The sequence below is a fragment of the Pongo abelii genome, chromosome 10 (assembly GCF_028885655.2).
Source record: "Pongo abelii isolate AG06213 chromosome 10, NHGRI_mPonAbe1-v2.0_pri, whole genome shotgun sequence".
Taxonomy (NCBI): domain Eukaryota; kingdom Metazoa; phylum Chordata; class Mammalia; order Primates; family Hominidae; genus Pongo; species Pongo abelii.
Window position 1 is genome coordinate 51,914,404 of NC_071995.2, and position 14,295 is coordinate 51,928,698.

Here is a 14,295-nt window from a genome sequence, read left to right on the forward strand (position 1 = left end):
TTCCTCCTCCCCTCTCTAGACCGGGAGCCCCTGTGGGGAAGGGATTTTGTCTCGTTCATCCTTGACATCTAGCACAGTGCCTCTTAGGGGCATAATCAGAATTTATTGAATAAATAAGCAAATAGATATGTAAACGAATGAACAAACCCATCTGCAGCTCATATGCACAGCCCTGGTCCCTGGTCAGGGAGCACTGTTGAATGAATGACATGCAGCATTCCTACAGAAGAAGTTTTATTTCAATCAGTTCCATCATCTACCACCTCAGGTTCCCTTTCAGCCACTCAGTCATGGGCCACACAGCCCACGTTTGTCTCCACGCTGGCCAGAGGCTGTGCTTTGATAGCACCCACTCAAATGTGCAGTGACCTCATCTGGCTCCTCCTGATGGAGGAATAAGGGGAGTAGCAAGTGACTTCCTTTCTCACAGCAGCCTTTCTGTGAGCTCTTTCTCGAGAGAAATCTTGATCCATGGCAAACCGTCTGTGGTATTCTCGGCTGCAGCCCTTGGCAGGAGATGGGCGGAGAGAATGACAGTGCCAAGGAGGCGGCTGAAGGATCGTCACCCTGGGAGCCACAGCTCTGGCTTGCTTTTTCCAATGGGCCGTAAAGACTGAGGGAGGCAGGCGGAAGCAGGGGCACCAGACTAACAAACTAGAGTTTCAAGTGTAGTCCCCATGTGAAGCCCACTTGGTGAAGCGGTTAGACACAGACGCTGGGGCTGGGCTCAAGATCCCTGTTCTACCACCTGCTGGCTGTACAACCTTGGGCAAGATACTTGATTACCATGCCTCAGTTTCTGCATCTTAAAAAATGTGAATAACAGTAATGCCTACTTCATATGGTGGTGAAAAAGAGTAGATGAGTTAATAGTTATGAGATACAGCCAGGCCTGGTGGCATGGGCCCAGAGTCCTAGCTACTCAGAAGGCTGAGGTGGAAGGATTGCTTGAACCCAGGAGTTCAAGACCAGCCTGGGTAACATAGCAAGACCGCCCCCTCGCCTTTGTTTTGAGATGGAGTTTCACTCTTGTTGCCCAGGCTGGAGTGCAATGGCATGATCTCAGCTCACTACAACCTCTACCTCCTGGGTTCAAGCGATTCTCTTGCCTCAGTCTCCGGATTCCAGGGATGAACCACCACACCCGACTAATTTTTGTGTTTTGTATTTTTAGTAAAGACAGGGTTTCACCATGTTGGTCAGGCTGGTCTTGAACTCCTGACCTCAGGTGATCTGTCCACCTTGGCCTCCCAAAGTGCTGGGATTACAGGTGTGAGCCACCGCGCCTGGCTGCAAGACCCCCATGTCTCTAAAAATGAAAGTTTTGAACTATTTAGGAGAGTACGTGATCCATGGTAAGCTCTATATAAATTTTGTTACATAAAATTAAGGTTCTAGTCCCATAAACTTTTTTCTGTAATAAGCTGCTCAGCCTTAGATACCTCTCATATTTGCTGTGAGAAGTGAACAAATGCATGTGAAAATTGTAATGTGTTTATAATTTTTATTATTTGTCATCAAGATCATGTAAGAGACATGATTTAGCAGAGGGTGAAGGGATGCGAAAGGGGCTGTCAGTCATCAACTTTTGATTATCTGCCTTGTTAAGGTCCCCTTCTTGTCAACATCATCAGCTCTTTGGCTTGTTTAAGTCTTTTGTTGACAATATCCAGGCCTCTCATGGTCCCTCCCACACACAACGGGCTGCACAGCAAGGGCTGGAAGGAAAAGGCCTTTGAAAGCAAAATGGGTCCTTCCCTTCCTTAGCCACTAGACCGCAGGCTGTGAGGGAGGACTCTGGCACTTCCACTGTGGCTGCTTTGCCTTTGGGCAGGAGGGGCAACTGATCAGCTCCCTCTGTGGTAGGGCCACAGGAAGAGATGTTGGCATTTGTTGTGAAGTGCTAGGAATAAAAACACATACATGGCCGGGCGCAGTGGCTCACGCCTGTGGTCCCAGCACTTTGGGAGGCCGGGGCGGGCGGATCACAAGGTCAAGAGTTTGGGAACAGCCTGGCCAACATGGCGAAACCCCGTCTCTACTAAAAATACAAAAATTAGCCAGGCGTGGTGGTGGGCACCTGTAATCCCAGCTACTCAGGAGGCTGAGGCAGGAGAATCACTTGAACCCAGGAGGCGGAGGTTGCAGTGAGCTGAAATCATGCCATTGCACTCCAGCCTGGGCAACAAGAGCAAAACTCCATCCCAAAAACAAACAAACAACAACAACAACAAAAACCAGAAAACAAAAAACAAACAAACAAAAAAACCCATACACACATACTTATCCCAGTGTCCAGAGCAAATGTTCTGCAACTTACTACTACGGCAGATAGCTACTTAAACCCTGAGTCTCGGTTTTTCTCATCTTCAAAATGGAAATATTGATGCCTAATTCGAAGGGTGAAAATTAATGAACTATAGAAACCCCTTGGTGTATGTCTGGTCCAATAAATGGTAGCTCTTATTAGCTAACATTTTGTAATATCTACCCACTATCTCCTCCAAGGGATGGAGAAGTAATGCTGACTTCCAGACTAGGAAAGGTAGTGGTAGCAGAAAGTGATTTACAACTCTGACTTTTTCACATTTTCTTTCCAGAGCACATAGTAAGTGCTTGTTGGTTCATTCATTCATTGAACAGTGTTTACAAGATTGAACAAGCTTGAACAACTTGCCATCATTTTGTTCACTTGTATTCATCTTACTCTCACCACTAGAACTGCAAGGTCCATGAGGGCAGAGGCAGTGTCTGTTGCTAGGTGAGTGACTGTATTGAGCTCAAAGCATGTCTGAAGACTGAAATGGGCCAGGCAAGGAGATGGAAACTGGAGGCCTGGATTCTGGGCTCAGTCATACCTCCAAGAACATAACTTTCCCTCGACCCTGGAGTCTTCACAGACCTTCCTTCCACTGTGAGGCACTGGAGAATCACTTGAGATCAGACTCAGGGAACTCTTCCCTGATGGGAAGACATTTATTCATCCACTCCATGTCTCTGAAGCCCCAAGAGAAGGATCTGAATCCCCTAGTATGAAGAGTCAGCAAGTGTCCAACATAGCAATCTTGATAAAAAGGTAGAATTGATGAAGGAGGGAGCAGCCCCACCTCAGTAACAATAGAGGGAGGAAAATTCCAGCTAGTACATGTGCTTAATATGATAGCAGACATGTGCCAAGACCCTGCTTTCATGGATATTAGGTGTTCCCAAATATAAGAAACACCCATTCTTGCCCACAGGCCTCACTGGATACTATCCAAGATGTCTAGAGAATAAGAGGAAAGAGAGAATCATAATATCCAAAAGGTGGAAACAACCCAAATGTTCATCAATAGATGAACAGATAAACAAAATGTGACATATCCATACAATGGAATATTACTCAGCCCTGAAAAGGAATGAAGTACTGATAAATGCTACAACATGGGTAAACCTTGAAAACACTATGCTCAATGAAAGAAGCTAGTCACAGAAGGTCTCTTATTATATGATGCCATTCATATGAAAGTCCAGAATAGGGAAATCTACAGAGACTGAAAGTACATTAGTGTTGTTAAGGGCAAGAAGGAATATGGGGGGATAGGGAGGTGATAGCTAAAGGTTACAAGATTTCTTTTTGAGGTGATGAAAATGTTCTAAAATTAACTATGATGATGGTTTGACATGCCTGTGAATATACTAAAACCATTGAATTGTACATTTCAAATGGTGAATTGTATGACACATGACTTATACCTCAAGGAAGTTGTTTTTTAAAAAGACAGCATAAGGCGTAGGGGGAAGTTGAGATGAAGCAGGAAAACTGTGATCAGAAACAAAGCTCAGGGGCTGTCTGGCCTGGCTGCCCCAAGTCAAAGCCTGCATTTCATACAGGCAATGTTAGGGTAGCCCCCAAGCCACGATTCGGAAAGATAAATTGACCCCAGAAGGTATAGGGCTGGGTCCCTTCTCCCCTGACAGCTCCCTTTCTGTGTTTTTTCTGGCACAAGAAACTCTGTCATATTGTATAAATAGGAGAAATTTATGGCAGTTTTCCCTCTTCTTCTCCCTGGTGGGCTACTAGGAAAGGTCTAGGGGGAGGAGGAAGCCTGAAATTCCAAAAATATAAATGTGGAAAGACTGGAGGGGGTTGAGGAGTCTCTTTGCCTGCCTTGGCTCTGGCCCCAGCTCTCCTTTCCCTTTGCATGTTTGACCATCTGGGTGATGAGAAGGGTAGAGAACTGGTGCAGCCCATTCTCTCTGCAAGCCCAAAAGAGATGGGTCCCAAAGCAGACATCCAACAGGGGGGGCACAAGGGAAATCAAGGAAATAGCCTTGGCTGGCCCATGAAATTATTGGAGGAGACACAGACCACTGCCCTCCTTCCTGGATTTGGCTATTTTTGTACCTCCCTGTTTGTTGAGGCAGCCTGATACAGTGGGAAGAGAACTCGTCCTAGATTTAGAAAGATTGACAGAGAAACTAAGTGTGTGACCTTAAGCAAGTCATATCTTCTCTCCGAGCCTCACCTGTAAAAAGAGGGAGGGGACTGAATTTATCAGGGGTTTTCAAATGATTTTAACTCTGGGGTCCTTCCTTCAAATAAAACCATATGTAGTGACCCAACATGAACACGAGTAGTAGCCTGCTGAGCTTCTTGAAAGTAGGAATGGGAGTCTCAGGGCCCTGCGGTGACTGGCGAGAGGCTTGTCCAAGCACAAGATGATCTCCATGGCTTTTCCAGCCCTGTCCTCAGGAGGGATTTGCCCCCATGGTGAACAGGCTCAGTTCTGCACACCCAGTGGGCTTGAAATCCAGCTCCACCTCCTCCTGTGTGTCCCTTAGCACATAACTTACCTTCCTTGAACCTGTTTCCTCGTGTGTAAATTGGAATAATAGTAACACGTATCTCAGAGGATTGTCACATAGATTACACTAAATAATGTGTATAGAGTCCTTCGCATACTTTCTGGCCCAATAAATATTATTATAGTTATTCCGTGATCTGATGTGATCATTTTTTTATTTTGAGACAGAATCTCATTTTGTAGCCCAGACTGGTGCACAGTGGCATGATCTCGGTTCGCTGCAACCTCCGCCTCCTGGGTTCAAGCAATTCTCCTGTCTCAGCCTCCCAAGTAGCTGGGATTACAGGAGTGTGCCACCGTGTCCAGCTAATTTTTGTATTTTTTAGTAGAGATGGGGTTTTACCATGTTGGCCAGACTGGTCTCGAACTCCTGGCCTCAAGTGATCCACCTGCCTCAGCCCCGCACAGTGCTGGGATTACAGGCGTGAGCCATCGCACCTGGCCTGATATAATCTTTTTAATTTGAAATATCTGGTGTGAGAAGGTGAATTAGAAAGGATGACGGCAAAACTGCTATAACACAAAGGCCCCAAAACACAGTAGCATATAGAAAACAGAAGTTTATTTCTCACTTAGTCTGGGAGGAAGCGGTTCCAGACAGCAGGCAGCTCTGTTCCTCCTAGTAAGTCAGGGACGTGTGTTCCTTTCATACCTTTGCTTTGTCTTCTCTTAGGGATGTCTTTTCAGTTGGCGGGTCAAACCTGTCTCAGGCACATCTGCCCAGCTCATGAAAGAGAGAACACAAAGGAGAATTTACCCAATGTCGTCAGGCATTGAGGACATGCTCGCCTCACATTCCCCTGTGTCTACACCTGGCAACAAGAGCAGCTGGGAAATGGAGTGTCCAGCTGGGTGTCTCTCTACCCTCATGCAGCAAGGAAAGAAGAGATTTTAGTGGACAGTGGGCAGTCTTAATCCAGGGCTCAAACCCACACCTGAGCTGTCCTCTTCCTCTTCTCTTCCCGAAGGAAGGGAAATAAAGTCTACAGCCCAGAAAACAATGTGACCACCCATCCCCTACCCAATCAGATCCCTGCCATTCATCCCAAGATCAGCAGTCTTGGGAAAGTGGCTTGGAAGCCTCCCTCCAGAAGGACCACCCTTTTGTCCATCTTTTTCACATGGGTGGATGTGAGAAAAGTTTCTGTCCCCACTGCCTGCCTGCCACTCCCTGTCTCAGTTTCAGCTTACGCCCTAGCCCTTTGTTCCCAGTCACCAAGAGTGACTACAAATGTGGGGGAACAGGAGGACCTGAAACAGTCATGGAAGTTGAGACTGGGACACAGAAGCCATGCTCAGAGGCAGCCTAGGTGAGAGTTCTGATGCCAGGAAATCCAGCTACTGCTGTGTAACCTAAAGCGGGGATTAAGCTCTCAGAACTTCAATGAACTCTTTTGGAAATAGGGATAAGAAACCCACTTGTCAGGGCTGTTGTGAACATCAAATGTGATCATGTATGTACCTAGTACATAGTATGCCTTCAATAAATGGGTAAGGCAAACCCAAAGCAAATCGAATTCATGTCCATTACTCTGACCCAGCCTTTGCATAAATTCTTTTTTCTTCTCCTTCCTTGTCAATGAATGGCTCCCTCCCTCTTCTTTACTTCCTATCCTCATTCCCCTACCATCTGAATCCTGATCTGGAATCTCTTTTCTCAGGAAATCTTCCATGATTGAAAAATTCCTGCTTGGCCACTTCCCACTCCAATACTCTATCTTCGCCCATCTTCCATCTACCCCATGGTCCTGGCCCAAGTTTACACATGTCCCATCCCTCCCTTCAAAAAGCATACAGCAATGGAAGGGCTTTAAGTTTGTCATCAAGCAGATCAGAGTTCAGATGCCAACTCTGCCAAGTTCTAGCTTTAGGACTTCGTCAGATCACTTCCTCTCTTTGAATCTCTGTCTTCCCAACCCTCTGGTGAGGTCAAGTGTGTGTGGGCTGGTACATAAAGGATATTTAATATCCTCTGCTCTACCCAACCTCCCCCAACTCACACTCCCAGGACTAACTCTCTACCAAAGGGAGTTATTAGACCAAGAAAGTAATTCTCCTATTACTAGCCCCACCCCAACCCTGCCCAGGGAAAAAGAAGTGACTTCGAGTCTATGGGTCTTTGAGGGACCACCAACCCAAGAGCTAGAGCAGAGGAAGGACTTGGATATCCCAGCTTCCAGGGTTATAGGATCTCTCCCCAAGCCCTCATATGCAGCCCCAGTTGCAGGACTAGCTTCAGGGATAGGAGTGAAAGAGTTGATTTGATTCCAATCTTAGCCTGTAAGTAGTAGCTCACCTGTGCCTCTATTTTCGACCTTCCTAGATCAGAAGAGCAACAATATCAATGACAAGTAATGCTCACGTAGTGTTTCCTATGGGATGGGCATTGTTCCATGCTCTTCGTACATATAACTCATTTAATCCTGAGAGCAGCCTTTGAGCTAGGTACTATTAACCCCATTTTACAGACAAGGAAACTAAAGCACAAGGGGTTAAGTAACTTGCCTAGGTCATACAACTCACATAAGGCATGACCGAGATTCAAAACCAGGCCGTCTAGCTCCAGAATCCATCCTGTTAACCACTCTGCCATAAAAAGAGCTAACATTTACTGACAGTTTCTATGTGCCAAGCACTGTGGAAAACACCTGACATGTATTTCTTTTAATTCCGAAAAACCCCCTGAGATAAGTTCTATTATTATTATCCCTGTTTTACAGGTCAAGAAACTAAGGCAGAGAGAAAAGTTAAGCAACTTGCCCCGAGTCACACAGCTAGATGTTAATAGTTTCGGAACCCCTAGCTGTTTTGCCTCAAATCCCACCTCCCCACCCCTGCTCAAAGCCCCTCCCCTTCTAGGTGGGTTGTTTAGTTCCTATCACCAGTTCTTCACAAATCTGCTTTACCCCCCACAGCCTACAACCCTTGTTCTCCAAAACTCCTATTGACCTCCGTCCCTTTCCCTTCCCACTTTCTCCCTAGTCTCTCTGCTCCCCACAAAGTCCCCCAAACCATTCTGTCCCTCTCCCTCTGCTCCCCACCCACCCTCCCCCAACAACTCCTGCTGAAACAGATGAATTTCACCAAAAAAGGCCATCAGACTTTCCCCAAGCAGGCCCCCACTGTGCCTGATCACACACGCCCGGGGAGGCACCACAGTGGCTAAGCTGAGAGCCAGAAATAAAACCCTCATTCTACTTCCCTGCCGCCTCTTCCCATCACTCATCTGGGAATCCAGGGCGAAGAAGGGAGCTAAAGTGCAGAGCATTCATTTAATATTAACAAATTGAAATGAATTCTTTTAACGCCAATTAACTTGGAGCGGCCCCTTATTAATAGTAATTTAGATTCATACTTGGGAGAAGCAGGGACGGGGGCTGGGCCAAATGTGCCCAGAATGTCAATGTGACTGGGGAACTGAAAGGGGAGGGGCGGCAGTTTTACTTCTGCCCAGTTGGGTTCTGTTTCCCTGAGAGAAATGGACAGTCACTGGAGGCGGATCTTTGGGAAACACGAATTACTCTTGTAATTTTATTTTTGTTACTTCAAGGAATCTGAATAGTTTGAAGCCATGTCACACCATTTTAATAGTTTATTTTCACAGTAATGCTAAAAAGAATTTCCTCAGAGCTGGGATTTACTCCAAACTCTCTCCTAAGCCAAACCTTACTGACCAAAGGGACAAGTCCCCAGGCCAGCTCTCTACCCTTCTTTGTTCAGAGCTAGAGCCAGAGGTCAATATGGGCTTCCCCAATCCCTGCCCCTTCTATCTTAACCAAAACTAAAAGGAAGAATCAACACTGTGTGTCTCTCTGAGAAGTCTCCCCCAGGAGGTAAAAGACCCAAAGAGCTGACCCCCAAGCTAACAGCTTACATTTAAGGAAGAAAAACAATCTGCCTGCACTTTTCTTAGAATTTAGGGAAAAAATGAGAATTTAAAATTAAATTTCATGTATCAGAGTTCTCCGGAATACAGCCAAGTGGAAAGAACTTAGTCCCAAACGAAAAAGTTGAACAGAAATTCTGCTCTCACTCGTTTTGCCGGCTTGGAGGTCAGACTCGATGTGTTCTGAACTAGAACCAGAGCATAGGTTCTGACCCAAGAAGGACACTGTCTACTTCCCAGGCATCCCTCCTTGGCTGGGAGGAGAGGGGAGGATGAGTCCTTTGGAAGCTGAGAATTGTGGAAGGTGGGGATGGGAGTTCTGAGATGGAGGAGGCAGGCGCGTGAAGGAGGTCAGGGAAAGGCAAATAAATCTACTAACCATTGAAGTTTATAAAATAAAAACCTTAAAAATGGTTTAACATGCAAAAGGTTACATTTTAAAAAGAGGTCAGGTTTTAAAGAAGGTAAAATACCTCAAATTTAAACACAATAAAAATGAGGAAAATACACAAAACATTTCAAGCAAATTGTTCTTCAGAAGAGGAGAGGTTGGAATTAATCAAAAGACCTTTTTTACACACACACCCTCCAAGAGTTTCCCAAACAATAAATTCATTTACAAAACAAAAAGAGGAATCAACACAAAACCTCATCCACACACAGAGAAAAATAAATTGTGGTGATTCGGTAACAGCCGAAAAACTAGTGAGGGAGGAGAAAAATGAATAAACTCTAAATCTATTAGGTGATATTTATAAATAGCAAAATTGGAGGATGGAATGGAGAAAGGAGTTGAACTTACCATTAAAGAAGTAACACGTGTGAAAACATAAGGTGTAACTCATCCCCAAAGAAAAGTAAACTCTCCATAAAGTAGCAAGTACACAAATTTATTGAAAAGGAGGAAAGTACCACTCACCCCCCCAATATAAGTGTATTATTTTGAATTAAAATTTTCTCCAAATCCGAGATAGGTTACACAAAAGAAAACAAAAAGATTTTTTTTCTTTCAACTAAGAGTAAAAACAAAATCCGATTTAAATTCACTAATGGGACAGGAAGGGAGGCTGTGATTTGCAGGTGCTAGTAAACGGGGTGAGGGTAGTGAAGAGTTTGAGGGGTAGAGGACCAGCTTACCTCGCTTTGGAGCCGCGGCGGCCAACAGGAGTGGGCAAAGGACCCTGCCAGTGCCTGAGTGATAGGGGAAATAAGGCATAGGGGATTCGGGTGCCCCTAGACGAATGAGGAGGATAGAAAGACTGGGGGTGCCCATCTCCCCTCCTCTGCCCGCCTCCCTCCCTCCGGTACCCAGGCCTAGAGAGCTACTGAAAGTTACAAATTGCTTTGCATTATTAGCTCATCCCGGGCGGCCTGGTCATTGGCCAGCACCTGGCCACGTGGTCCCTCGTACCAATCGATCGAATTTCTAGTCGCAATTCTCTGTCTGTCCCTCGGCTCTGGGGAGAAAGGGGGGGCTGTGGCGTGGGGGCTGAGGAGGGGCTAAGGCGGGAGGGGCGCCTCATCCCTTCACCCTCCCTTTTCGCCATGTGGGGGCCCTGAGCGCCGCCCCAGAAGAGGTCGAGGGAATGTTGTGGGCTGGGGCACACCGGCACGGCAGAAACTGGAGAAAGCGAGAGACGTCGCCAGGGACCCAGGGACCTCTCCCTCCAGTTCCCCGGGCCCGCCCGGCCCTGCTTGCCACTCACGCTATAGCGCCCACTCTGTCCCGGGTCGTCCCGCGCCAGCAGTGTAGCCCCCAGCCTGGGCGCCTGCATGCTGTCCCTCCGGATCGCTGCTCGGGTCGCCAGTTTGGCGACCGTGCCCCCGAGTCCTGCTTCCCCGGGGCCTGCTCTGAATCAGCCGCCTGCGCCTTCAAGGGTACCCGGCCCGCCTGCCCTCCCCAAGGGCCGAGTTTGCGCTCCTCCCGGAATCGTTTGAAAGAAGGACAAACTTTTGAGAGGATGGAAATCTAGAGGAGCCGGTCCGGAGCAGGTAAGCTGGGCCCGGGACCAGTGTGATTCAGCCCGAGAACAATCTGTCTCTCCTCGTCCCGGTCTCTCCCTCCCCTTACCCCTGTTTCCCCTGCAGGCTGACATTAATTTGCCTTCCCCCGGAGAAATTTGGGCTGGGGCTGGGCTTCTGTCAGATGCATGGGGTCAGAGCAGCTTTCCTCCCCGAGTTTAGGGACTAAGGTGGTAGCTGGCAGGGGAGGGGGAGGGTTGCTTCCGCAACTGGGGATTGAGGGGAGGATTAGGGGCCGAGAAACCCAGAGTCTGAGGGAGACGACTTCTTTCCTCAAACGCAACTTGGGGGAACTTCGGAAAAGTTTTTTGAGGGGAGATGGAGAAGGGAGCGGAGTTGGGGTTTCGAGGGCTAAAGTGGGAGAGAGGGTGCTCCGCTTCCCGTACTGAAGGAAGGATGTGTGTGCTTATTCCCCAGTCGGGACTGATTACCAGCCTAGAAAAACCCAGCCGCGTCCCAAACCCGCTCACCCCAGCAGGCCCTTAGAGACGCTTGGAGATCCCCAGACACGCCCCGCGGAAAGGGAAGGAAATGCCAGAGTTTCCGACTCTGCCGGGACGGGGCGGGGGATCCGCCCAGAGCGGTCCCCTGCTGTCCTGGGACCTTACGTTGATTCTAAGTTAGGAGTGATCTGAGAGAAGGAACAACTCCCAAAAATCTTTTTTTTTTTTTTTTTTTTTCTGAATCCAGTTTGAGTCAGAGACCCATTTCCCTGAGATGGAGCCAAGCGAGTGCCCCCTCCCGCCTCCAGCACAATCTCCCGCTCCTCTCCAGTTCCCAAAAGAGGTCAAGGAAAAGGCCCCTACTCTCCTCCCAGGGCTGAGATTTCCTCCCCCACCCAAGAGATGCCCCAGGAGGAAGGAATGGGGAGGCTTTTCAAAGGGCAGTCAAGAGCAGAGGGTGGGTTCAGAGGTCACAGCTGAACCTGGGGCCCAGGACAAGGGGGAAGGGCGGGCCCAGGCCGGTGTAGAAGCTGCGGGGTGGCCTGGGGAAGTGGACAAGGGCAGAGGCCGCTGCAGGTGTTGGGGGGTACCCTGGAGCCCGGGGTGTTCCTGGGCGGGGAGGTCCAGCCAGGCGGCAAGGGTCTGCACTATGCCTTTAGTTTTTAGGTTGGGCCCCTCCTGGGGAGCCCCCGGCTGGAGGAGCCAGGAAAGTGGCAGAGGACACATTCGGACTCCTTGGAAAGGGCCAGGAAGCGATGTGAATCCCAGGAGAGAAAATTCCTACGTGGAACACGTGGTGTTCTGGCCCTTCCTGGGTAGACACCTCCAGAGGCCACTTGGCCCTGCTGGGTCAGAAGCCACAAATCTGCCCAGGACTTTGTTTTCGCTATTCCTGAAGTTTTTCTGCTGTGGCCCAGCAGCTGCCCTGGCACCTGCTCAGCATCTGCTCATTGGCAAGCCCCGGACGGAGTTGGACTGGCCTAGCTGAGAGGTTTAGGAGGGCTTCCACTGGCACTGCCAACAGGGAGTTTGGCTTGGTCCCCCAGAAAAAGGGCCTTTGAGAGAGACGTGTCCAGGGGCAGACACAAAATCCACTGATACTCAAAACGAATGTAAACCCTTTTCTTTCCTCACATCTTGTGGCCCTTCACACCTCTGCAGTCCAGAGGATTTGGATGGAAGGCCTTATCCATCCCCAGTCCCAAAGCAAACGTGGGAGCCGGCTTGGGCGTCTTCTTGCAGGCTGCTGGGGCTTTGTGTGCTCTGAGAGAAGATGTCTGGTCCTCTGCCTACCCCACTCCCCCTTTGATGAATGTGGTCCTTTTTGCTCCTGCCTCTCCAATACTACCCCTCGCCCCACCCCCCACCCCCAACCCAATCCCACAGATCTGTGGGACTATCTCTCTTTTTCTCTTTCCTTGCTCCTCTTCCCCTTTCTTCTTAGGATTGATGGAGTGACGGCAGTTTGGCAAGGCTTCCCTAAGCCTGTGATAGGGAGCTGTGGACCCAGCCCTGACTTCTCAAGTAGGGGGAAACAGCTCTATTCCCGGGCCCTTGAGATTGAGTCTCAAGTTGAGAGGAGTTGAGAAAGAAATGCATGAAGGATGGCTGGGCTTACGCAGGACAAAAACCTCTACTGGGGAGGGGCCAGTTTTATGCCTTGTGCCTACTGCCGAGAGGGAATTTAGAAACAAAGGAAGATTAGAAGAAGGCCTAGGGAAACAGCATAAAGGACTGGAAAAATTCAAAACAGCAAAGAGAAAAGACTGGGAGAGAGGAAAAGATATGAAAAGGCCCTAATGCCGGAGACAGAAAGGTATTCTGGAAGGGTGGCTGGGATAGAGATAACATGAAAGGAATATTGATAAAAAGCAGAAGGAAGAAGCAGGACTAGGTTTGTTTGGGTTTTTAAGATTAGAGATAGTCTGGGGCCTGTTAAAATAGAAAAAAGAAGAAAAAAGATTAGAGATAAAGACAGAAAGGAAGAGAAAAGAAAAAATAGGGAGAGAAACAGAAAGCAAATGAAAGGAGAGAGCTAGAGAGTAAAAGAAAAAGGAAGGGAAAGAAAGAGAGGTAAAAGTGAGAAAAAAGAAATGGAAGGGAGACGAAGATAGGTAGAAAAGGAGGAAAGACAGGGACCAGGGAAAGAAGCAAGGACAGGGGAAGGAATGGAAGAAAAAGAGAAAGTGAAGGTAGGGCAGAAATGAAGCAAAAGAAGGAAGGAAAAATGAGAAATGAAGATACAGTGAGATAAAGAAGGAATAAGTGGAGTGAGGGGAAGCGGGGTAGAGAGAGAGAGAAAGAGAAACACGAACTCAACTAGGGTTAACAGTTAACAGAAAGGGGATCCCGGTTCCTGAGGAGCATAGGGAGGAAAGAGGAGATGGAGGGTGAGCAGAAAGGCCAGTTGGGGCCCCTCCCCACTTCACCTTGGGCTGCGGAGGCCCTGACCGCCACCACTCCGTTGTCTCTAGGGCCCAGCCCTGGGTGATGGCCGCCTGTGAACCGTGGGAGGTAGAGGCAGGGGCTGGCTGCCTGCATATGGGCTTCTCGAAGCAGCTGAGCGAGCTGGAATTCTTCCTGCAGCCCTACCTGCCCCCGACACAGCATGCCAAGCTGGATGCATGGCGTTGCAGCTGTGTGACATGCAGGTCCAGATCTGGTTCCAAAAGCCGCGCATGAAGTACAAGAGGCCAGTGAGGCAGGAACTGGTCGTGGATTCCCACCCTGGCGGCCCCTATCCCGGGCTCAATCCTCTCACCCGCAGCCCCAAGCGCCTCCATTCTCACCCTACTGGCAGAGGCTGTCTGAAGACTGGGCAGCTTTGTTCCGGGCTCAGAGGTGCTCTGGTTCTGTGACCTTGGGACTGTTTGATCATTTGTTGTTGTTTGTTGGTTGTTGGTTTTTTTGGTTTGTTTGTTTGTTTTTAGATGGAGTCTCACCCTGTCACCCAGGCTGGAATGCAGTGGCACGATCTCAGCTCACTGCAGCCTTTACCTCGCCGGTTCAAGCCATTCTCGTGCCTCAGCCTCCTGAGTAGCTGGGATTACAGGCATGTGCCACCACGCCCAGCTAATTTTTGTATTTTAAGTAGAGA

The 14,295-nt window shown here is 48.5% G+C and overlaps 1 long non-coding RNA gene across 1 annotated transcript; it reads right to left on the bottom strand.

Moving 5' to 3' along the window:
* Positions 1–5,387: 5,387 nt before the first annotated feature.
* On the bottom strand, positions 5,388–10,211 carry LOC100936368 (uncharacterized). Its single transcript, XR_150894.4, has 2 exons — positions 9,871–10,211; positions 5,388–5,571 (listed from the first exon to the last, which is right to left on the bottom strand). It is a non-coding gene; the product is annotated as an uncharacterized LOC100936368 (long non-coding RNA).
* Between the last annotated feature and the right edge of the window lie 4,084 nt (positions 10,212–14,295).